The following is a 25,632-nucleotide window of genomic DNA, read 5'->3' as shown; positions in this document are numbered from 1 at the left end:
AAGATCCTTTAGCATTTGTTGAAGAGCTGGTTTGGTGATGCTGAATTCTCTCAGCTTTTGCTTGTCTGTAAAGCTTTTGAATTCTCCTTCATATCTGAATGAAATCTTTGCTGGGTACAGTAATCTGAGTTGTAGGTTTTTCTCTTTTGTTACTTTAAGTATGACCTGCCATTCCCTTCTGGCCTGAAGAGTTTCTATTGAAATATCAGCTGTCATGCTTATTGAAATCCCCTTGTGTGTTATTTGTTCTTTTTCCCTTGCTGCTTTTAATATTTATTTCTGTGTTTGATCTTTGTTAATTTGATTAATATATGTCTTGGTGTGTTTTGCCTTGGGTTTATCCTGTTTGGGACTCTCTGGGTTTCTTGGACTTGTGTGACTATTTCCTTCCCCACTGTAGGAAAGTTTTCAGCTATTATCTCCTCGAGTATTTTCTCATGGCCTTTTTGTCTTCTTCTTGTGGGACTCCTATGATTCAAATGTTGGGGTATTTGACATTGTCCCAGATGTCCCTGAGATTGTCCTCATTTCTTTTGATTCTTTTTTTCTTTTTTCCTCTCTGCTTCATTTATTTCCACCATTCTATTTACCTCTATCTACCTCACTTATCCTATCTTCTGCCTCCGTTATTCTACTGTTGGTTCCCTCCAGGATGTTTTTGATCTCATTTATTGCATTATTCATTATTAATTGACTTTTTAATTTCTTCTAGGTCCTTGTTAAAAGTTTCTTTCATCTTCTCAATCCTTCTCTCCAGGCTATTTATCTGTAACTCCATTTTGTTTTCAAGATTTTGGATCATTTTTATTATCATCATTCTAAATTCTTTTTCAGGTAGACTCCCTATCTCCTCTTTTGTTTTATTTGGTGGGCATTTATCATGTTCCTTTACCTGCTGAGTATTTCTATTCTTTTTCATATTATTTAGATTGCTGTGTTTGGGGTGACCTTTCTGTATGCTGGCAGTTTGTGGTTCCTCTTTATTCTGGAGGTTTCTCCCTGTGAGTGTGGTTGGACGAGTGGCTTGTCAAGGTTTCCTGGTTAGGGAAGCTTGTGCCACTGTTCTCATGGATAGAGCTGCATTTCTTCTCTCTGGAGTGCAATGAAGTGTCCTGTAGTGAGTTTTGAGATGTGTTTAGGCTTGGTGTGACTTTGGGCAGCCTATATATTGATGCTTAGGGCCATGTTCCTGCGTTGCTGGAGAATTTGTGTGGTATGTCTTGTTCTGGAACTTATTGGCTCTTGGGTGGTGCTTGGTTTCAGTGTAGGTATGGAGGCTTTTGGATTATCTCTTATCAGTTAATGTTCCCTAGAGTCAGGAGTTCTCTGGTGTTCTCAGGTTTTGGGCTTAAACCTCCTGCCTCTGGTTTTCAGTCTTATTCTTACAGTAGCCTCAAGACTTCTCCATCCATACAGAACTGATAATAAAACTTCTAGGCTAATGGTGAAAAGATTATCCACAGTGAGTGACACCCAGAGAAGTTCACAGAGTTACTTGGAGAAGAGAAAAGGGAGGAGGGAGATAGAGGTGACCAGGAGGAGAGGATGGGGAATCAAAAGGAGAGACAGCAATCTAGCCAGTAAATAATTCCCTATGTGCTCTCCACAGTCTGGAACCCTCAGAGAGGTTCACGGAGTTACATAAAGAAGAGAAGAGGGAGGAAGGAGATAGAGGTGAGCAGGAGGAGAAAAGGGGGAATCAAGAGGAGAGAGATGGATCTAGGTAGTACTCTGTTCCCTGAGTTTTCTCCAAAGCCCAGAACACCCACAGAGATTCACAGAATTGGGTTAAGAAGAGAAGGTGGAGGGAGGAGATGGAGGTGACCTGGGGGAGAAAAAAGTGAGTCAAAAGAGGGAGAGTAATCAAGTCAGTAATCACACTCCTGAGTAAAAATGGGTGCTGAAGATTGGATTCTTAAATGTACAAAATTGATGTCAAATACTATAAAACAAAGATTGAAAATCTAGAGTAGAGGTTAGACTCTTAAAAATACAATATTAAAAAAAATCACAGAAAGTATAGGAAATATATATGAATTTTGCTTTAAATATAGGGTCTTTTTTTTTTGCAAGGCTATAGTGGTTTATAAAAACGAAAATTAAAAGAGTGATAGAGGATTTAAAAAAATAAAAATAAATAAAAATAAATTATAAAAGTGAAAATATATCTAGGAATTTCTCTGGAGCTGTTGCAGGCAGTATGGGGTTAGTTCAGTTTCAGATAGTTCCTTGCTCCAGATTATACTTCTCTATATTTATAGTCCCCTTCCAATGTGGTCGGTGCTAACTACAAGGATTTTAATCTGTTGCACCTATCACTTCCAAAGCAGTTCCCTCTTTTTATTTGGCTTCTTCTGTTTGCAGGTCTCTTCAGTGTCTAATTTCCACCCTGACCCAAGGGGACAGTGGTGGTCTCCTCCCTCCCCACAGCACGACTGAACAAGTGAACCTAAACAAGAACACTGCAAATAATTATACCTGTTGTATGTGGAGACTACTCACAGTGTCTTGGCCACACTGGGTTTGTACCACTCACGGCTTGTGTGCTTTCCCAGTCTACACTGCTCAGGCTTCAGGTTGCTCCGCAGGGAGCAGACTCTGAGTTGCATGCACTTCTCAGATCTAAACAACTCAGGTTCAGGTTCTCGGCTATTCCACAAAGGTGTAGACTCGGTTGGGCCTGCGTTTTGTGCTGTTCTCCGGTCCGAGCAGCTCAGGCGACCAGGTGTCTTATCACCTCCCCAGTCCCAGCTGCTCAGTTTCCAGGCGCGCCCGTTTCCAGTGTGCTGTGTATCTCTTCTGGGGAGCTGATCTCTGGCTGCAACCTTCCCGGAGGATGTCAACCATTTAGTAGGGTATGCCCAACCTGTGGCCAAGTTTGCCCCTTTCCGGTTCTGACTGGCACCCGTCTGTCCCCTGCTTCTGGCGGAGGATGGGCCAGTCCGCAGCTGGCTAGCTGTCTTCTGGTATTGCTCAGTCCTTTGTTCTGTGACCGGGCTGGCAGTGCCTTACTTTAGGGCTTTTCATGGGATAATTCACTCTCTCTCTCTCTGGCTATCCCACAGTTTGGGTTGCTGTCTCACATTAGCTCCTTCAGATTGTCCTCAGGGCATTCAGGCCCAGTCCTTACCTTAAGCAATGTCATCCGCTCCTCTCCGTTCAGCCCCCACTTGCTGGTGGCGTACGTGTCAGGGGTACTTCTCTGCTGGAAGTTGCCTTTAGGCACGTAATCTATGGGTTTTATTTATTTATTTTTCGTCCCAGTTATGTTGCCCTCTGAGATTCAAAAACTTCCCCCAGACCCACAGCTGAGAGGGTTTCCTGGTGTTTGGAAACTTGTCCTCTATTAAGACTCCCTTCCTGGGATGGATCTCTATCCCTAAGTCTTTTGTCTCTCTTTATCGTTTATATTTTGTCCTACCTCCTTTCAAAGACAATGGGCTGCTTTTCTGGGTTCCTGATGTCCTCTGCCAGCGTTCAGAAGTTGTTTTGTAGAGCTTGCTCAGCGTTCAAATGTTCTTTCAATGAATTTGTGGGAGAGAAAGTGGTCTCCCCATCCTATTCCTCCGCCATCTTAGGCGATCTTAGTTTTCTGAATGTTGAGCTTTAAGTCAACGTTTTCATTCTCCTCTTTCACTTTCATCAAGAGGCTCTTTAGTTCTTCTTCACTTTCTGCCATAAGGGTGGTGTCATCTGCATATCTGAGGTTATTGATATTTCTCCTGGCAATCTTGATTCCAGCTTGTGCTTCCTTCAGCCCAGCAATTCTCATGATGTACTCTGCATAGAAGTTAAACAAGCAGGGTGACAATATACAGCCTTGACGTACTCCTTTTCCTATTTGGAACCAGTCTGTTGTTCCATGTCCAGTTCTAACTACTGCATCCTGACCTGCATACAGGTTTCTCAAAAGGCAGGTCAGGTGGTCTGGTATTCCCATCTCTTTTGGTATTCTTTTAGGCGATGGAGAGTCTAGGTACAAGTCCTGGGGCTCTTCCATCTGGGGGGTCTGGTTTTCCAGTTGGTATGTCGCTTCCCTAGATACTGGGAATATAGCTCAAGTCCACAGTCCGGCCCAAGATGGAGTCTTGATTTAAAGATGGAGCCTGTTCTGTCTGTTTCTTCTTTCATTCCCCCCTCTTGATGCTCTTACTTCATAGTATGAGCATCAATCATAGGGATATATTGCACCCTGGCTCTCCGACCACCAATTTAGGAGAATGACACTGACCTTTGGGTTACAAAATTCATAATACATTGTAAAATGCAGGGTTCACAAAGAAGAACTATCAAGGCAACTATAACAATGGTAAATATAGTTTTCCACCAATCACCCTTCACCCAAGATAGGACCAAAGTCCAAAAAGGAAGATTATCAACAGACATAGCTTTTACCTGACCTTTCATGTCATCTAAGGTGGCTGATATATTGCCAGATAAATCAGGAATATATATACAAAACATTCAACTTTAATTATAGCACAGGTCCCTCCTTGTGCTGAAACATTGGTTAGTCTCAAGATGATACTGGTAAGTCCTTGTAGCAGCAGTTGATTGTAGAGCTTCATCTCTTTTTCTTCTTTAAGATGATCTTTGTTTCATGGGGATCAGTGGAGTCCTTTTGTGTAGTCTACTCAGCATCCTTCGGGTCTTCATGGTACGCTCCCTTCATCCTCATGTGGTGGATCCAGGGAGTGACACCTGCAGCTTTAACTGCTGTAGTGGTGGTTAGAACAATCAGTATATGGACCCTTCCAATGTGGGGCCAAGGAGTCGTGTTTCCAATCCTTGACCCACACCTGATCCCCAGGCACAAATTCGTGAATCTGTCCCCCAAGGGGGAATGGCACCCTTTCTTGTACAAACTTAGTTACCTGATTTATTACCTTACCCAGTTGTTCCATCTGCTGTGAAATTTCATCTCCCCTTACCTGAGGCAAATTTGTTGACACCTGTTTTATTATGAGAGAGGGCCTCCCATACACAATTTCATATGGAGAATAGCCATGGAGCCATGGTGTCACCCTGAGTCTGAGCAGAGCCGTTGGAAGCAAGTCCACCCAGGAGCAGCCGGTCTCTATGATCCACTTGGAGAGTATCTCTTTTAAGTGTCTGGTTGGTTCGTTCCACCATCCCAGAACTCTGGGGCCTATATGCCGTATGTAATTTCCACTTGACATTTAGAACTTTACATACCTGTTGAATTAAGTCAGCTACAAAGGCAGGGCTGTTGTCTGATCCTATATGGGTTGGGAACCTGGATCTGGGGATTATTTCTCGAAGCAGAGAGCGAGCCACTTCATTTGCTTTTTCAGTTAGGGTGGGGAAAACCTCCAAATATCTTGAGAAGCTACATACCATGAGTGTTGGCAGCATTTAAAGTCCACTTAGAGTGCCTTTTAACTGTATTTCTGGAGGTTTTTGTTTATGTCCAGGAGCAGCATTGACCTCTTTCATTTTTGGTGGCCTTTTCTGCTTCAGCCAGCTGGTCTTGGGCCAGGGTATACTGTAGGAGAATCAAAGTTAACTCAGGCATTTTTGGGAATACAAAGTTTCTGATAGATTCCCCCACCAGCAGCCCCAAATTTCTCAGCCACATGTTTTGTGGCTTTATCTGCTAGTCCGTTTCCCTATGTTTGTGGGGGTGTCTTCCTTTTGGTGACCCCAACAATGCATCACTGCTACCTTTTCAGGTTCCCATACAGCCTCTAATAGAGTCAAGATTTCTTCTTTATTTTTAATGTCCTTTCTGTTAGCTGTCAGAAGATCTCGCTCTTTATATAAAGCCCCATGTACGTGTAAAGTAGCAAAAGCATACCTGGAATCTGTGTAAATGTTTGTCCTCTTACCTTTTGGCAGCTGGAGGGCCTGGATGAGAGCATATAGTTTGACCTGTTGAGCAGACCAGTGTGAAGGCAGAGAGCTAGCCTCAATGATGGGTTCTTCCATGACTACCACATATCCCAATAGTCATTGTCCTTTTTTCACCAGGCTGGTGCCATTGGTGTACAGGGCCAAATCTGGGTCCAGGATTGGCTGGTCTCTCAAGTCAGGTCTGCTGACATAAACTTCTTCTAGGATTTCCTTGCAATCATGTGAGGGCCCACCTTCTCCCACAGGAAGGAAAGTGGCCAGACTCAGGGCCTGACAAGGCTCAATAGTAACATGGGGGTTCTCACATAACAGTCCCTGGTATTGAGTAATCCGGGATGTCGACAAACATTTATGGGGGTCCCCTCGCAGGAGAGTGTTGACCTCACGTGGGAATTTTACAATCAAATCTTGGCCCAAAGTCAGCTTGGTTGCCTCCCGGACCAGTAAGGCAACTGCAGCAACTGCCCGTCAGCATCCTGCCCACCCAATGGCAACATTGTCCAGCCATTTTGAGAGATAAACCACTGGTCTGTCCCATGTCCCCATAGTCTGGGACAACACTCCCATAGCCACCTTGTCCTTTTCAGTCACATAAAGAGTAAATGGCTTAGCAAGGTCTGGCGGGTCTAAAGCGGGTGCTGACATAATTGTACCATGTTTGAGTTCTGTTACCACTGGGACCTCTTTTACAAGCAGGAAGATCATTCCCTTCCTGGACCTCCATTCATCTTGCTGCTGCTGCTGCTAAGTTGCTTCAGTCATGTCCGATTCTGTACGACCCCATAGACGGCAGCCCACCAGACTGCCCCATCCCTGGGGTTCTCCAGGCAAGAACACTGCCATTTTCTTCTCCAAAGCATGAAAGTGAAAAGTGAAAGTGAAGTCGCTCAGTCGTGTCCGACTCTTAGCGACCCCATGGACTGCAGCCTACCAGGTTCCTCCGTCCATGGGCAAGAGTAATGGAGTGGGGTGCCATTGCCTTCTCCACCACTCATCTTGAGGGGTTACTGAGAGGAAGAGTAAATAGGTGTTTGAGCCCATTCGAAGAGTGGGCCTTTCATGGGGGGAAAGGTCACTTGTGACCCCAATTTAGACAGCAAGTCTCTTCCCAACAAAGGTACTGGCATTCAGGGATATATAAAAATTCATGAATCACTTGGTGTCTCCCCATCTGATATTTTCGGGGTAGGATTGAGACACAAGGTGAGGATTGAGGCCTCACCATTTGAGGCCCAGCAGTCTCTGGACCTATTGGCATATAAACTCTAAAGGCCTCACACAGTCTTTCATAGAACTCAGAGGGCGATTCACTTTCCCTTTGACTCACTTTGGAGGGTTTTGCCATACTCATAGGTTTTCGGGCCCCCCTCTTGAGGCCTTGTAAAATAGCTGCCCGATATCTCTCCAGGAGGCCCCTCCCTTCCTCTGTGTTAAAGTCCTAGTTGGGCCTCTCATCCGTGGTGGCTAGTTCTGCCCACTGCTGGGGGTTTGCAGTACCCTCAGGTGCCATTTTTCTTAACCATTTTCTGGCCTCAGTTAGGATCCTGTGTCTTTCCTCAGTGCTGAAAAGGGAGACTAGTAATTGGATTATGTCATCCCATGTAGGGCGGTGGGTTTGAAACATAGTCTCTGTTAGTCTAATCATGGCTTGTTGCTCCTCCAAATATGGTGAAGTGTGTCTCTTCTAGTTTAATATATCTGCAGAGGAAAATGGCTGGTAAGAATAGTCTACAGGGGACTGATGGTAGTGCCCACATGCATCCTGAATCGGAGGCTGTTGTAGCTCTCTGAGGGGCATCTGTAGTGGGGTTCTTTCCCCCTATTCCTTGGCAGAGTGCAGCCTCTAATTCCTGTGTTTTCTACCTCCTTCCCATCAGTGCTCCCCGGGAGAGGTGGATACAATCTAGGAGATCCTGCTGAGGTGGAATCCTGGGGGCGTTGACCAAAGGTCTCCATCTCTGGGATCGGAGCCTGCCAAAACAGTGGCTCTACAATCTCTGGGAGAGCTGCCCTAGGAACAGCAGCTGCTGCATGAACTTCACCTGGCCCTGGATTGGGCTTTAAGGCAGACTCCGGTCCTGGTGGAGTACTGGGCGGTGGGCATGTCATCATCCAGTATGGAGGAGGGGGCAGGTCATCCCTATCCGAATCCTGTAGAATTTCTTTTTTATCATCAGTCAATTTTTGTGCCATTAATATTTTTCCCTATCCCTTCTGGATACAGAACCTCACCCAAGGAAGATGGTCTTGAGCTAACCCTTGCCATGAGTCAATATATGAATATTGATCTGGGTGTCCTGGCTCTCCTGTGACTACTGTATAGACTGCTTCCACTGTTTTTCAGTTCATGGTGTCCTCTGGTGGCCATCCTACTCCCACAGGGGGCCATTTTATCTCACAGAGTATGTGGAGGCTGTGGCATCATCTTCAACCCATAGTCTCCTCCAAATCCCTCCTTTAAATTTTTAATAATGCACTCCAATACAGTAGCCTTAGATTCATTTCCTCACATCTTGCTCACCTTCTCAGACCTTCTTCTAATTTTCCATTTCATTCTGCCTACAAAGTTCTCTGTATCCTATGCACTTCTGATATTTTCACTCAAAGAAATACTTACATTGCCATTCCGCCTCCTTCCTAATTGGGATAAGAAGGGCCTTAACCTGCCAGGTCCCAGAGGGAGAAGGGAGATTGGCATGTCTTCACCTGCCAGTTGGCATGGCCCAACCAGAATACCACGTGCTCCAAGACCATTTCTCCCTTAACTTTTAAAGTCCGTTCTGGTTTGCTGGGCTTGATTGGGTGCAGATGAAAACACAGATGGGTTAAATATCCCACATCCCAGGCCATCTCAGGAAAAGCCAATTTGTACTCATTTATATATCCCCCTGCTTCTAGCCTGACAATTCCGAGGGGGTCAAGAATTCCACAGCAGGTGGGACATTTCCTCCGGGAGGGCAGAATATTAGCACACAAAGCCCAAGTTTCTTCTCCTAACAGTCCCCTGATGATTGCTTGGTAATAATTTTCCCCAAGATGGTGTGGACACCACCTCCTAAATGACATTCACAAATTTCCTTCCTAAGCCCTAAAACGCTTGTCGAACTTTGTACCAAGCAATCTCCACCACCTGCCTAGTCCAGACTCCTATGGGTCCATGTCCCTTCTAGTCCTTCCCAGAGGGGTAGGCCCCCTCTGACCCTGGACCCCCCCTGAAACCCCCTGACGGTTGGGTTCCTCCTCACCTGAGCACTCAGTTCCCCTGCTGCCATCCACTACCTGCTAACGTGACAGGTCCAGGCATTGAGAAGCAGAATCCTTCCAGAAGGGTGAGGCACCTTCCTCCCTCTAGAAGATTCAAGCCACAAGACCTCAGAGTAGTCCCAAGTGGGACTTTTCTCCTCAAAGTGAGGAGTTTCCTGGCCAATGCACCAAATGTAGCCACGTGTTCCGGGAAATAGACTCATTCAGAAGGACAATGCAGATAGTGAAGTGCAGTTTATTACACCAGTGGGCCCAAGAAAGAGTCTCCCCTTAGCCAAGGACCCCAACCAGGTTTTGTGAAAACCTTATATACCCTAAGTGTACGTGCTCAAACCCACCTCCCCAAATTCCCTGAAACTAGTCTGAACAAAGGAAAAGAAAGATACAATCAAAGTTAACCCGTGATTCATATGCCTTAAGCCTAGTTAACAGTGGACAATTATCAATAGACCTATGGTCACACTCCAATAAGCATAATAGAATTTATGACTCTATCCAGTTACACAGATAATTAGGGTATTGTTTTAGGCAACAGAGAGTCTAGGCACGAGCCCTTGGACTCTTCCACCCAGGGGGTCTGGTTTTCCAGTTGGTATGTTATTTCCATAGATACTGGGCATATAGCTCAAGTCCACAGACTGGCCCAAGATGGAGTCCTGCTTTCAAGATGGAGCCTATTCTGTCTGTTTCCTACTCCTATAGCTTATTGTTAACACACAACAGTGTGCGTTTCAATGGTACATGGTGAATAACCAGTGACTATTATTCAGTAAACTAGGATGTCTATAGATGTTCAATTGATATTCATCATTTGCATCCATCCTTTCCTGCTTCAGATATTCTATAACCATAGAATCACATCTAGCTGCAGACAGATCTCAAAAATTAAAACATGAATTTATTTAGTATTCATATTTTTATGATATTATTCTGTATTACTTAATGCAGTGGCTTGATGATGGCTACATACTTTAAAAACTTTGAATATGACAAAATATTATGGTAAATTCATGTAATTTGGAAATATATATTTGAAAATGTATCTCTAAATTGATTTTTTGCCTTGCTTAAAATTCATCAGATAATTGTGCAGTTTTCACTTATGTCCTATAATCCATGGTTTCCAGGTTCTAAGTCTTATTTAATAATTTACATATATTAAGGTTCATACTGACTTCCCAAGGACAATGGGAATATTCCTTAGTGTAGACAGATATTTCTCAAGCTTGAAAAAGCCCTCATCTAATGATAGAAATAATGAATTTCACTATGTATTACAAGCCAAACAAACTTCACAATCATTAAGACTAAAAGTTATAAAGAAAAGGTTCTTTTGTTTCAAATCAGAGACTATTTCAGGGTTAAATAAAACATTTCATGTAAAATGGGTAAGAAAATCTTTCACTGCCATCATTAATATTAAACACATGAATTCATACGAAATGCTTTCAGATAATGCTTCTTTTCTCCATCAGCTTTTCCCAGCATGTATTTTGTTTCTCAGTCAAGAATATCTCTCATGTTTCTCCACATATATAAGAAAGTATAAGAATGAAACAACTTAGTAATCCCAAGTCAAAAGATCACATTTTCTGAAATTTATAACTAACAGAAGCAAAAGCTTTTTTTTTTTTCTTAAAAAAAAATATCAACTTCACAATATATAATGAGCATCTCTTCATGTAATAGGTGTAAAACTCTCCTGCTGATAGAAACTACAGATTGAGTCAAAAACACAGTATTCAATTAGGAGCTGGTAAAGCTGTACTTTTTTATCTTAAAGTATTTGAATTATTTCTTTAATTTTCCATTTCACTCTGTATATAAACAAGACAACATGGACCATTTAAAGCAAATGGATATTAATAATTATAGTATAACATTTTTATGAAGGATATAAACACATAAAGGCATCAGGTTTCATTTTACAAAAGGCAGACTACTTCAAGTAACCCTCTTTTCAGAAGCATTTTTGCTTTATTTTACTGTATATACCCATCTCTAATGATGACACAAAGATTTGAAAATTTTAATCTATCTGAATTTCAAAAAGTGAACATAAAACTATATTACTACTGACCATAAAAACATTGTATAAAAAAGACACATGTCTAAACTGCTTAGCATATAATTAGAATAACATGGAGAAAGAAAAATAGTGAAAAATTGTTCAGTTGTTTGAAAAATGTTTGGTATAAAAAATATCACAATTTCTTGTTAGGAAAACGCTGATTACTTTATGTGTAACTTACGTAATGGAATAGGCAGTATTAAAAATGAATTCCATGCTTGTATCATGCTATCTTTTTGTAACTTATTCAGAAAGCAGTTAGGAGTAATATGGTTGTAAAAATCTGAAAAATGTTTGGATAGCCTGACAGACATCTTATCCCCCCTCCAATCAGGAGTTTCCCCTACTACTCGACTGAAGTAGCTATAGCAAGATCAATACTTATCTCTATGTGGCTATATATAGTGATCAGTTCAAAATTCCCATCTTACTTGATCTGCTTGTAGCATTTGGTTAGATTGGTCGCTCACTCCTACTTGAATGACTTTCTTCCATTGGCTTCCTGGACTTTACTGTCCCTTGTTGCTCTAACCCCAAAGCCATTCATTCTCAGGTGTCTGTTGCTGAATCGTCATCTTCTCAGCCTCTCTACATTGCAGGGGGAAAGGCTTGAACTTCTCTTTCCTATTAATTCTCACCCTCTTGGTGGGCTTATACTGCCTCATGGCTTAAATAACATCTGCATACTGATGACTTCCAAATGTATATCCCGCAGTTGTCCGTCTCCCCCAAACTCCAGAGTTTCTACCTGAATGTGTTACAGGCTTTTCTAACAATATACCCAAGACTCAATGCCTGATTCCCTCCCTCCAGATCTGCTCTTCCTGAGATTTTGCCATCTCAATTGGTCCTGAAGAAACTTTGGGATCCGCCTTTACTCCTCTGTTTCTGTAGCGTCACATATCCAATCATTTAACAACTCCTGCGGGCTCTGTCTTATATAGAATCCAGCTGGTTTTGATTAACTCATTGATAACCCCTTCGTCCAAACCATCATCATATCCCTCTTGGATTATCAAAATGACTTTCTAACAGGCGTCCCTACATTTCCTGTTGCCTTCCAATCTATTTACACACATCTAGAGAAACCCTTTAAGAACTCAAGTCAGATTATGTCTCTCCTGTGTTCAAAATTTTCCAATTCCTTGTCACTCACTCAGAATAAATGTCAATGTTCTCAATGGTCTGAAAGACCCTATATGATTTTCTAGGCCTTGTGTCTCTTCTCTAATCTCATATGTTTCTGTCCTCCTTAATCATTATACTCAATATACAGTGGTCCCTTTACTGTTCATTAGACACATCTAGCATATCACTCTTTTGTGTTAGGAATATTATTCTTGCTGCTTTATTTGCTTAGGACTCCCTTTCCCCAGATATCCCTATAGCTTGCTTAAAAACAAACAAACAAACAAACAAACAAACAAAAACAAAAAACTCCTTTAGGTCTGTACTCAAAATCAGATTTTCAATGAGACTTTCCTTAATCTGTCTATGTAGAATAGCAACCATACTCTCTAGAAATTTCTGCCCCTCTGATTTGCATTGAATTTTGCCCCACAGCATTCAGTGCAGTTCAGTTCAGTTCAGTTGTCTCAGTCGTGCCCAACTTTTTGTGAACCAATGGGCTGCAGCAACACCCAGAGCTTCCTCAAACCCATGTCCATTGAGTCAGTGATGCCATCCAACCATCTCATCCTCTGTCATCCACTTCTCCTCCCACCTTCAATCTTGCCCAGCATCAGGGTCTTTTCTAAGGAGTCAGGTTTTGCATCAGGTTGCCAAAGTATTGGAGTTTCAGCTTCAGCATCAGTATTTCCAATGAATATTCAGGGCTGATTTTCTTTAGGATGAACTGGTTGGATCTCCTTGCATACCAAGGGACTCTCAGAATCTTCTCCAACACCACAGTTAAGCAGCATCAATTTTCTGGCTCTCAGCTTTCTTTGTGGTTCAACTCTCACATCCATACATGATTACTGAAAAGCCATAGCTTTGACTTTTATCAGACCTGTGTTAGCAAAGTAATGTCTCTGCCTTTAATAGGCTGTCTAGGTTGGTGATAGCTTTTATTCCAAAGAGAAAGTATCTTTTAATTTCAGGGCTGCAATCACCATCTGCAGTGATTTTGGAGCACAAGAATATAAGGTCTATCACTGTTTCTATTGTTTCTCTATTTGCTATGAAGTGATGGAACTGGATGCCATGATCTTAGTTTTTTGAATGTTGAAGTTTTTTAAGCCAACTTTTTCACTCTCTTCTTTTAGTTTCATCAAGAGGCTCTTTAGTTCCTCTTCATTTTCTGACATAAGGGTGGTTTCATCTGCCTATCTAAGGGAACTGATATTTCTCCTGGCAATCTTGATTTCAGCTTGTGCTTCATCTAGCCCAGCATTTCACATGATGTATTCGGCATAAAATTAAATAAGCAGGATGACAATATGCAGCCTTGACATACCCCTTTCCCTATTTGGAACCAATCCACTGTTCCATTTGCAGTTCTAACTGTTGCTTCTTGACCTGCATACAGATTTCTCAGTAGGCAGGTAAGGTGGTCTGGTATTCCTGTCTTTTGAAGAATTTTCCACAGTTTGCTGTGATCCACACAGTCAAAGTCTTTGACATAGTTAATAAGGCAGAAGTAGATGTTTTTGTGGAACTCTCTTACTTTCTCAATAACCCAACAGATGTTGGCAATTTGATCTCTGGTTCCTCTGGCTTTTCTAAACCCAGCTTGAACATCTGGAAGTTCTCAGTTCATGTACTCTTGAAGCCTCATTTGGAGAAATTTGAGCACTATTTTGCTAGCGTGTGAGATGAATGCAATTGGTGGTAGTTTGAACGTCCTTTGTCATTGCCTTTCTTTGGAATTGGAATGAAAACTGACCTTTTCCAGCCCTGTGGCCACTGCTGAGTTTTCCAAATTTACTGGCATATTGAGTGCAGCACTTTAGCAACATCATCTTTTAATATTTAAATAGCTCAACTGGAATTCTATCACCTCCACTAGGTTTGTTTATAGTGATGCTTCCTAAGGCTCACTTGACTTCACACTCCAGGATGTCTGGCTCTAGGTGAGTGATCACAGCATTGTGGTTATCTGGGTAATTGGTATCTTTTTTGTAAAGTTCTGTGTATTCTTGCCATGTCTTCTTACTATCTTCTGCTTTTGTTAGGTCCAGACCTTTTTTGTCCTTTATTTTGCCCATCTGTGCATAAAATGTTCCCTTGGTATCTCTAATTTTCTTGAAGAGATCTCTAGTCTTTCCCATTCTGTTGCTTTCCTCTATTTCTTTGCATTGTTCTCTTAGGAAAGCTTTTTTTTTTTTTTTTTTTAAATCTCTCCTTTCTAAAAGCATACAGACTATGCATTTTGTTGATTTTATTTCTTTCACACTTGCTGCAGAATATAAGCTCTATGAGGCAGAAATTTTGATGGTCTTATTCACAATTGTCCATATGTCGAGCAGTGTATAGTACTTATTTAGTGAAGTGAGTGAAGTCGCTCAGTCGTGTCCGACTCTTTGCGACCCCGTGGACTGTAGCCTAGCAGGCTCCTCCATCCATGGGAGTCTCCAGGCAAGACTACTGGAGTGGGTTACCATTTCCTTCTCCAGGGGATCTTCCCAACCCAGGGATCGAACCTGGGTCTCCCGCATTGGAGGCAGACACTTTAACCTCTGAGCCACCAGGGAAGCCCATAGGATTTATTAGGTGATTATTAAATATTTACTGAATAAATGAGTGAATGAATGTTCATGTGAAGTATCCTTAAGTGTCCTGCACAGTTCATGGCGACCTGTACTCATGAAATTTTGTATATTTTGAGCTTTAGTGGAAATGTAGATACTGTGCTGCCAAACCCACTGAATTTTCTTACATCCCAACAAATCAGCACTAATCAGTATTTTCAGGGCTGTCATTGTCATTTAAAATGTTTTGTGTCTAACCTATATATTTACACATTTCAGAATATATATGGTTTAAATTCACCATGTGGTAGGTGTATTGGTTTCCTAATGTTACTGTAACATATACCACAAAACCAGTGCCTTAAGACAAAAAATGTTATTATTTTACACTTCTGGACATCAAAAATCCCAAATGATTTTTATGTGGCTGAAATCAAGGTGTCAACAGGCCTATCTATATTCCTTCCAGAGGCTCTTGGGGTGAATCTGTTTTCTTGTTTTTTTCCAGCTTCTAAAGACTGCTTGCATTTCTTGGCTCAGGGCTGCATCAATTTGCCTTCTACTTCTCTCTTCACATCTTTTTCTCCGACTCTTCTCCTTTTTTTTTCCTTCCTAAGGACACTTGTGATTACATTGCATCCACCTGGATAATCCAGGATAATCTCTCCAACTGCAAGTACCTAAATTTAATCCAATTTTCAAGTTAACATTTTACAAATTCAGTGTTTAGGATGTGGACAGGTTGGAAGAGTCATTATCCTACCTACTATAAAATGTTGAATTTATAATGGAATTAACTTAAAGTGGTGATGGAAAACACTGTCAACGTCTAAGCAAATAATGAAATCCTTCCTAAGACAAAATATGTATCTTAATATTTTAAGAAATTAGTTATAAAAGTAGAAGTTTTATGCTGTTTATAATTCTGCCAGTACTGTTGAAAGAATAGATTCTGTGAAGTAATCTGCAAGTTTAGGTTTTCATTTCAGCGAAGAAAAAATTGCGGACACTTCTGAATATGTGATTTAAAATGTTATCATATCTTTATTAAATAACATGAATGATTTGTTTCCAGTGTGGGATGAAGGCTCAAGTGATTTTTGTTTGCTCTAAACTATGGTTAACCTTGTTTTTTTTTTTTTTTGACCACACTGCATGAAGCATCTTTGTTCCCTAACCAGGGATCAAACCCACAGCCCGTGGATCCCCATGGCTAATCTTGAATATAAACATGAGGGTATTTATTCTTCTCTGTGTTATCAAAGGTTTGAAAACCCCCTATATGGATTTTTACAGTCAGTGAAAATAAGAAGCGAAAGGTGATGACTTAGATGAAGTGTACAAGGAGAGTGAAACTTATATATGAAAACTGATTACATAAAGTCCTTGAAAAGTCCAGGAGACTGAACAACTGACTGAAACAATTGTCACCTCATTCCATGGGTGGGTTTTATATTTATATATACCCATGAGGAGAGAGTTAGGAACTCCTATAATCTATGTGACAGAGGATGAGAAAGCTGTGACTAGATATGAATGGCGTGATTGGGAAAATGATGAGATAGGACTGGGGGGTCCTATCTCCCTAATTTCCTGCTTCTCTCTTTTTCTCTCTAGGTTCTTCCCTCATTGGCATTTTCAGCCTCTACATAGTTCATGATTATAGTTATTAAGTTGGATTAAGACATTAGTCTCTATGAATTCAGCCTAATAAGAATTAGCATAATAAGAGATGAATACTTTAGGATATATTAATCAAATTAGCCTGTGATTGACTATAGATGGTTCTGAGAAAACAAAACTCTAAAATCTATTTAATGGAATAATACAGAAAGGAAATTTATGTTGGGGACTTGCTGAGGAAGAACAAATCTAAATGGGGTTTATAAAGAAGGGAATCCTAGGGCAGCCACTCAAACATTTTTTGTTTTGATTAGAAAAAACTGGCATCATTGCAAATAGCTACAGAATATTGCATGGGAGGAAGACACCACCTATTAATTTTTCCTATTATTTCATTTGTATTTTCTTTTTTTATTCATATTTTCATATTTGGCAATGAGAGAGGATGGATAAGATGAGTCTGAAATGTATTCTGGAGAATCTCAAAGGGCTTAAGAAAGGAAATTAAATGAATATCTTTGTCTCTACCTTTTCGACAGCTTACAAAGACATCCACATTTAACAAGTTTATATACAAAAGTGATCTCAAAGATGATGCCAAAAGTATTGATTTTATGACATTTACAAGGGAGGAACTTGACTAATGGAAGTTCTTTCATTGTGGTAAAATATGCTTTCAATATAATCACATATTTGTGTGATTTTCACCATGAATATATATACCTGAAATATAATTTCAGATGGTCAAGTTTGGTTGGCAGAAATCCAAATATAAGTGATTTTAATATAGCAATATGACTAAGATTCTAACTCCTGGTGACACTCTTAAAAGTAGTTTTTATACATTAAATTATTTTAGAGCTTTGAATGAATATATGGTCTATCTTAAGCTTCTATAGAAATGATAATGGAAAGCAAGGACATTTAAAATTTAAATTTAACAATAGATTTGCAGTTATTATTGTTCAAGTATTATACAGATACGAAACTATCAATGGTTAAATTTTTGTCAGCCTATTACATAGTGTGCATTCACATTACAGAAATTTTCTTTAAAAGTTTATTGGCACTGTAGCAAATCTCTGTTGATCATCCTCTCGGTCTAGAAAATATTTCTTAGCAGATGCAACTTTATTTTTTCTATCAAGCATATTTTAAAGCATATATTGCTAAGCATATTATTTTGCTTTCTTCTTAGTATATCATTTGATAATTTCATTTAACATTTTATGTGATGTTTTTATATCTGTCATGCTTTTTAGTGTAATCATATGCATTTTAGTGTAATCAAGCTAACATATCTATTTTCAGCTTTTATTCTTGACACTCAGTGTGTTGGGAGTATCTGTAAAATACTTAATAATGAAAATAGAGGCAGAAGGTTAGTTAGGTTTTCGGATGTCTCTAAATCTTTGAGACAATGACACTGAATGGGAACACATCAAACATTGTATAGTAGTGATGACACAATCTCAGACAGCTATGTTCTTTGACTCTACACCCTAAACTCTGTTTGGCATATAGTAGCTTCTCAGTTAATGTTAATTGAATAATTTTTTAAAAAATGATCTTATTTCTCCTTAACCCATAGCCTTAACATCAGCTTGCTCATTTCTAACAAATAAGTTATTCAAAGCAGTCCCTATTCCAGGAAATGAAGTGACCATGATTATTTTTTTCCTTTCTTTTCTTTCACATGTAAATACTTTTGGCTTCAAAGGCTATACTCTTTTCTGTATTTCTTCACACAGTCTGACCCTATTTTTCAACTTCTCTTTTCCTGTTTTTTTTTTTTTCTTTTTTCTACTTTTGGCTTCAATTATCTTGATAACCTCTGTGTCTCATACACATTTTCTTCTTCATTTATTTAACACATATTTATTAGCTCCTGTTGTGTGCCAGAGGCACAATATAAACAAGGCACAAATATAAACAACAACAAAAAAATTAACCTTTGTCATGGACAGCATTCTAGTAGGGGGACACTGAGAATGAACAAATAGATGAATAAATAAATATAGATAAACACATTTACACTAAATTAATCTAGTGGATTAATATGTATCCTTCCAAAAGACATGTCCAAGTTCCAATCCCTAGTACCTATAAATGTGACCTTATTTGGAAAAAGAGTCTTTGCAGATATAATTAAGAATCTCATGTATTGTGGGTGAGGAGTCAGTTAGATCCACTGATAGGCCCTTTATAAGAAGAGGGGAAGGCACAGAGACTCAGAAAAAAGGCCATGTGAAGGAGGCAGAGATAGGAGTTATATAGCCCCAAGTCAAGGAATGCCAAAGGTTACCAATAGCCATCAGAGGCCAGGAGAGAGGAGGCATGGTACAAATTTCCCCTGAGAGCCTCCAGAGGGGACCGAATCTGCTAACACATTTGGACTTATGACCTCCCAAACTATGAAATTATTTTCTGTTGTTTCAAGCAGTCAAAATTGTGGTAATTTGTTATAGTGGCCTTAGAAAATGAAGACAGTCAACATATTAAGTACTATTGAATAAAATAGAGAAGGAAGTTAGAGATTGTGAGAACATATTGAAAAATTGCAAATTTAAATATGTGTTGTTGTTCAGTCACTAGGTGGTATCCGACTCTTTGTGTCCCCATTAAACTGCAGCACACCAGACTTCCCTGTCTTTCACTATCTCCCAGAGTTTGCTCAAACTCATGTCCATTGAGTCAGTGTTGCCATCCAACCATCTCATCCTCTGTCAACCCCCTCTCCTCTTGTCCTCAATCTTTCCCAACATCAGGGTCTTTTTCCAGTGAGTTGTCTCTTTCTATCAGGTGGCCAAAATATTGGAGTTTCAGCTTCAGCACCAGTCCTTCCAATGAATATTCAGAGTTGATTTCCTTTAGGAATGACTGGTTTGATCTCCTTGTTGTCCAAAGGACTCTCAAGAGTTTTCTCCAGCACCACCGTTTGAAAGCATCAGTTCTTCAGTGCTCAGCCTTCTTTATAGTCCAACTCTCACATCCATACATGACTACTAATAAAACCATGAAGTGAAGTGAAGTGTTAGTCTCCCAGTCGTGTCTGATTCTTTATGACCCCATGGACTAGGGCTCTCCAGGCTCTTCTGTCCATGGGATTCTCCAGGCAAGAATACTTGAGCAGGTTGCCATTTCCTTCTCCAGGAGATCTTCCTGATCCAGGGATCAAACTTGGGTTTCCTGCATTACAGACAGACTCTTTACCATCTGAGCAACCAGGGAAACTCAATAGCTTTAACTTTATGGACCTTTGTCAGCAAAATGATGTCTCTACTTTTTAAAACGCTGTCTGGGTTCGACATAGCTTTCATTCCTATGTCGTCAAAGATCTGAGAGCAGTAAGTGAGGTGAAGTGAAACTGCTCAGTCGTGTCTGACTCTTTGCAACCCCATGGACTGTAGCCTGCAATGCGCCTCCATTCATGGGATTTTCCAGGCAAGAATACTGGAGTGGGTTGCCATTTCCTTCTCCAGGGATTAAGCCCTGTGGAAATCTAGAGGAAGACATTTCAAAATGCACAAGAACAAGGAGTCAGAACATGGTTATATAGTAAAAGGGAAACAAGGAAGACAGTGTGGATGGGCCGGTATGAGGAAGACAGAGAGAGAAATATAATTAGTAATGTAGTCTGAGGCTGTTTCATAGGATATCGTGTAAGTGAAATTATGTGGAATGAGATGTAAATTGTTACAAAGTCATTCTCAAAGAGGTGATATGTTATGACTGAAGTACTGTATTAGACTATGATTTTCTTCCTTCTTGGAGTCAATAGGAAACTAAAGTAGACCCTCTTATGCCCAAACATTGATTATGGATCAAGGTGATTATATTTGCTTTGGACTTACATGAAATAGACGGCAGCATCTATTGAATACTAATGATATATGCCAGGTACTATTGTAATTGCTATACACATATATCTGTTTAATCATCATTCCAATCCCTTTTAAAGGTGAGGAAACAAAGATTCAGATAAATTAACTAACTTGTACAAGAATTTAGAATAAATTAGCATGCACAAAAAGGCATTTGATTCAGGTCTGTGTGATTCTAAACCCTGTGTTCCGAAACTGTTATTTTTCCTATCAACTCAAACTATTTATATACAAAATATTTTGTTGCAAATAGCCAAATTGATTAGATATTTGAAATTTAAAACATAATATGCTTCCCTTGGTGGCTCAGATGGTAAAGAATCCCTTTGCAATGCAGAAGACCTGAGTTCAGTCTCTGGGTAGGGAAGATCCCCTGGAGGAGGGCATGGCAACCCATTCCAGTATTCTTGCCTGGATAATTCTCATAAACTGAGGAGCCTGGTGAGCTACAGTCCATGGGGTCAGAAAGAGTCAGACACAACTGAGCAGCTAAGCACGCAGCACATAGGTCTTGAGCTAGAAGAATCATTACGTTCATATCTTCTTTGAAAACCCCTGTTTGGTATATTATTTAATCAGGTTAAGTTTGAGTTAAAGTAGGCAGCTTAAAAATAATAGTTCAAAATCTTTGCTATTAATTTGGTTTATTTCTGCAATCACTGTACCCACTAAACACTGCCAAATTATTGCATTTTCCCTTGACTTCAAAAGGATCTCAACGTTCCTGTCTTTCTCATCAGTCTAAATATTGTTCCCATGTGTGTATATAATGAGTGCTCATTTCTCTTAAGATTCCAATGAGTCTAGTAAATAGATGTTTCCTCAATACATTCAATGGGAAAATAATAATAATAATACATGATCATAAATTTCTTGATATATGAAATGTTTGCTTTCTCAGAAATATAGATTATTCATTTTTATTTTTCCCCTTTTTAGCTAGTCCTTAAAGACCATTTTCTATAAAACCTACTGTGAAATAAACTTGAAATTTTAATCTAACATAGGTTTAGAAAATTTCCTATAAAGAGACATAATCGTGATGTTGTTACTTTGCTGGTACTTTTATTACTTTTATTATAATGTCATAATATGCAATTTTTCCTAAAGTTCTAATACAAAAATAACCAGTGCTAATTTTTTACTCTTTGTAAATTAATTCCAATTTTAACCTTCCATTTTCATATTTGCTTACTATTCCTTTTGTTTTGGTCAAGGTAAATTTGCTATAATTAAGCTAATATGGACTCTATTTAGTTTTTGTTGTTGACATTGGGATATTTCCCCTTTGCCTTACTATCCATCTAAATTCAGTAATCACTTAGGATAGGGGCAAAGTTATATAGATTATGTCTCTATTTCAGCTACAGTATTTCCTGTAATATTTCAGACAGCTAACTTCTTTCTTTCTTCACTAATTTTATATATATATATATATATATTTTTATTTTTCCATTCTTACTTATTTGCATTATTCTCCATTCCTCTGTTTACTCTTTGTTTCAGGTTTTTAGCTGATTGATGTAGGTTGTAGACAAATTCAGATCAAAACATTTGCTTAGCATATCACTTGAGATTTCCAGAAGGATCTCTTGAAGAATTAGAAATGTCATTATTTTATGAAGGACTTTAGTATAATAATATTAATATAATATTCTGCAGGTTCTTACAAAAGGAAATTAGATTTAACAATACCTTAGTCTAGCATATTTTTTAACTGTAGAAATCACCTTATTTCATTACTGATTTATTCATATCAACCTAGGAATTGGAGATATATGTATGTTTAGCAAGCAATACTGATGAATGCTTTTAAAGTAGCTAATTAGTAAGCTTTTTGATCTTGAAAACTAATTTTAATTAGTAGCTTAAATAGGGTCTACATGGATTGTTTTTAATTCTTTAATATTGAATTTATGCTTACAAAGTCAAGTTCTCATAGTGGCAATGAAGATCCCTATTTGATCATGCCATGGGGTCGCAAAGAGTTGGACATGACTGAGAGACTAAGCACACACACATGTTGCCAAAAAATTCAATATAAGTAGCACCTTTGAAAAATTCAGAAGACTTTCATGACAGCAATCTCATGAGATAGTTTTCTTTCAGACAAGAATCTACTAAATGTGTGAATCTTTATTTGGAAATGAAAACAGATTTTCTAAATTCTTAATATACCTTCACTAAATTTTCATGGTTGGGAAGAAGTCTCTTTTTATGCCTTATGATATAAATCCTGAGGGAAATCATGATTTCCATAATGAAATAAGACAATTCACTCTCTCTGTCCCACACTTGAATCTAATGTCCTGATATAAGGAGACAAAAAAGCATATAATTTGCAATTTTTGACTTGTAATTTGATTTTTGAGAAGAAAGCTAATTCATAATTGCTGTGACCACCAGCTGTCTGACAACCCTTTTTCCATAGATTTTGTGTTCACGGGGGAAACATTAGAAGAAAAAACTAGAAGTCCATAATTCCATTCTCTATTTAAATAATTGGTGTCATCATTTTTGTGGCTGAATGATGGCAAGTTAGAATAGACACAGATGCTACAGTTATACTTCATTTATAGTTAAGGGCAAATGTGTTTAATATTTAGGAATTACCAATCAAGATTTTAATATTTAACTGAAAGAGAGATTTTGCATTTGACATAATCATTAGGAAAACTTACTGCAAGCAAGATTACAGACTGGTGGTAGAGATAAAGACATTGTTTTATGTGTGTGTTCTTAAGGAAGGTTAATTTATCTTTACCAGAGATTGTCAGGGAATGTGGTTATTAGTACTACTGATATACAGCATATCCTCTTCATGATGGCATCTAGTTTATATACTGATCTAGTTCCTTTATTGGAGACAAAAAGGATGCCAATAACTTAAACAATTTTTATTGGGTCATATTTTTCATTGCAGGAAAGAGTTAAATCTTCAGGGGTTTAGCTTCATCTATACTGTGTATATTTCTGTGGATAATAGGAATGCTACAGTTTTTGATAAATTGCAGTCAAATTTAATATTTTTAGCATACATTTGATCAAACTTGCTGTATTTTTCTTTCCAATTGCACAATAATATTTATATTTCAACTTAAACATTGTTATAACATGTAATAAATTATCATATATTTCTTCATTAAAGAGATTTATACATGGGAATGTTTCCAAGTGAAAGACACATGTTTTAAAATGTGCAATAAATGCATGAATTATTTCTGCTCTTACATGTCTTAGAAAAATTATAAAAATTAATGTTTGTATAAAAATTACCCTACATTAAGCTGCTAAATAATCAGTTAATCTCACTCTTTAGAGCTCTTTCAATTCCTATTGGAAAAAGCACTTTAGAGCAAAGGTTTACTACCAACCCCATCCTTTCTCTAACAATTTATAAAATATTTGAAAATGTATAATTGTTATTTTTGAATTGTAAGCTTAGAATAGTTTTTAATGCTTTCATAGCCACCTTTAAAGAATTTGAAATCATTTAAGACATTAGCTCAGATTCTTCTTACATGGTGTATTCTTGGAATTTATGGTAACTGCAATGACTATAATTACTTTGAAAAGTACTAAATGAATTTTATAATTGTGTGTGTGTGTGTGTCTGTGTGTGCATGTGTATGCCTGTGCATGTACATGTGCGTTTGTCTGTGTGTGCATGTGTATGCCTGTGCATGTACATGTGCTCAATCATGTATGACTCTTTGGGACCCCATGGATTGTAGCCAAGCTCCTCTGTCCATGGAATTTTTCAGCCAGAATACTGGAGTGGGTTTCCATTTCTTTCTCAAGGGGTTTTACCCACCCAAGGACCGAATTTGCATCTCCTGTGTCCTCTGCATTGGCAGGCTGATTCTTTTACCATCAAACCACTTGGGAAGCCCATGCATGTACATACTTGTATCTTTATTTGGGTCTAGCTCTTGCAAAATAATCATCAGTGATTTGTTTGAAATATCCGTGTCTACTTTGAGGAGTAATTTCCAGTCATTATCAGAGAGTTGAAAGCAAGAATTAATCTAGTGGATAAGCAAACACAAATTGTTCTTTAAAGGTGTTAAGTATAATTTATTGGTATATTCTGTTACTGTTGATATTTAAAAGATGAAAATTCAAACAATCTGGTGTTAAATAATCTGATGATGGCATAACTCTTCTACTGCATATTTGAGGCTCATTATTATGACACATGCATTAATTAGCTTTTAGTAGGAATAATGAAATATGAAAATACATACAGGATTATAGTTCTGTGTATTACCTTTTTGGTCTTTTGTGTGCTAATAAGAATATGTATTTTTAATGTGCAGTAAACTTAAATTATATAAAACTGAGAAGAATGTCGTCTCCTTCAAATAAAATCAGTAAGCTGGGACTAAATATAAATTACCTGGTAAATACATATTATAATTCATTTTTTTTTTACAGTAAATGTCTGTGACAGACACAATCTCTCTCAAGTGCCCTGGGGCAAGCCACCTCCTAGAGATAAGATCACTGAGTCTTATTATCTAGATCTGATTGCTTGTCAGGATCAGAGTTCTTCAAAGAAACATTAAGAAAAAGCTTTTGCAATGTGAATGTTTCAACATGTACATATAATCTGTGTGAAAATCATTGTTCTTCAATAGATGACCTCTTTGCACAGAGTGATAGCTTTATCCATTTTCACATCATTATGTTTGCTGGGGGAAAATCCTGCTGTGCTGTGTGCTACATCATAATAACATGTAATCTTCTTGCTCAGTTTAGCTGAGATTTAAGGAGACTCTGCTCATAGAAGCTGTTCTTTAAAGCCTGATCTATAATTTTGCAGAATCACCATAGCAGAAGAGCAAGAGGCTTTATAAAAGATATACAACCATTAAAACTCTTAAACAAAGATTAGTTTCAAGTTTTACAATCCAGTACCAAACCATCTGGCAAATCTCATGTCAGGTTTTGTTAAATCTTTGAGCTTTCTAAGTGTTAACTCATCTCCCTTCTATAACACTTCCTCCCTTCCCTAAACACACAAGCATTCACTTGACTTATTGATTATTAAGATAAAAGATCTAATTAAGTGCTCCAAGCTTGTTGATTTTTCACCTGGTGATTTGTTACCCTTGAAGACAATTTCAAAATAGCTGTTTGCTTTTGGCAGAACCATTGGAATCTTCATGGATAAGTGAGTATATTCTTCACAGCCTACTCCCTTCTTTTTGTCACATTTTCC

General features: G+C 38.7%; 1 protein-coding gene and 1 non-coding gene across 3 annotated transcripts in view; one reads left to right on the top strand and one right to left on the bottom strand.

Moving 5' to 3' along the window:
- PCDH11X (protocadherin 11 X-linked) overlaps positions 1-25,632 on the top strand; it is a 940,417-nt gene that overhangs the window by 385,479 nt on the left and 529,306 nt on the right. The window lies entirely within an intron of this gene.
- Positions 14,833-14,904, bottom strand: TRNAW-CCA. Its single transcript has one exon. It is a non-coding gene; the product is annotated as a tRNA-Trp (tRNA).

This window comes from Cervus elaphus, chromosome X (genome assembly GCF_910594005.1).
Source record: "Cervus elaphus chromosome X, mCerEla1.1, whole genome shotgun sequence".
Lineage (NCBI taxonomy): Eukaryota > Metazoa > Chordata > Mammalia > Artiodactyla > Cervidae > Cervus > Cervus elaphus.
The sequence above is the reverse complement of the archived record's forward strand: the minus strand, read 5'-3'. Positions and strand labels throughout refer to the sequence as shown.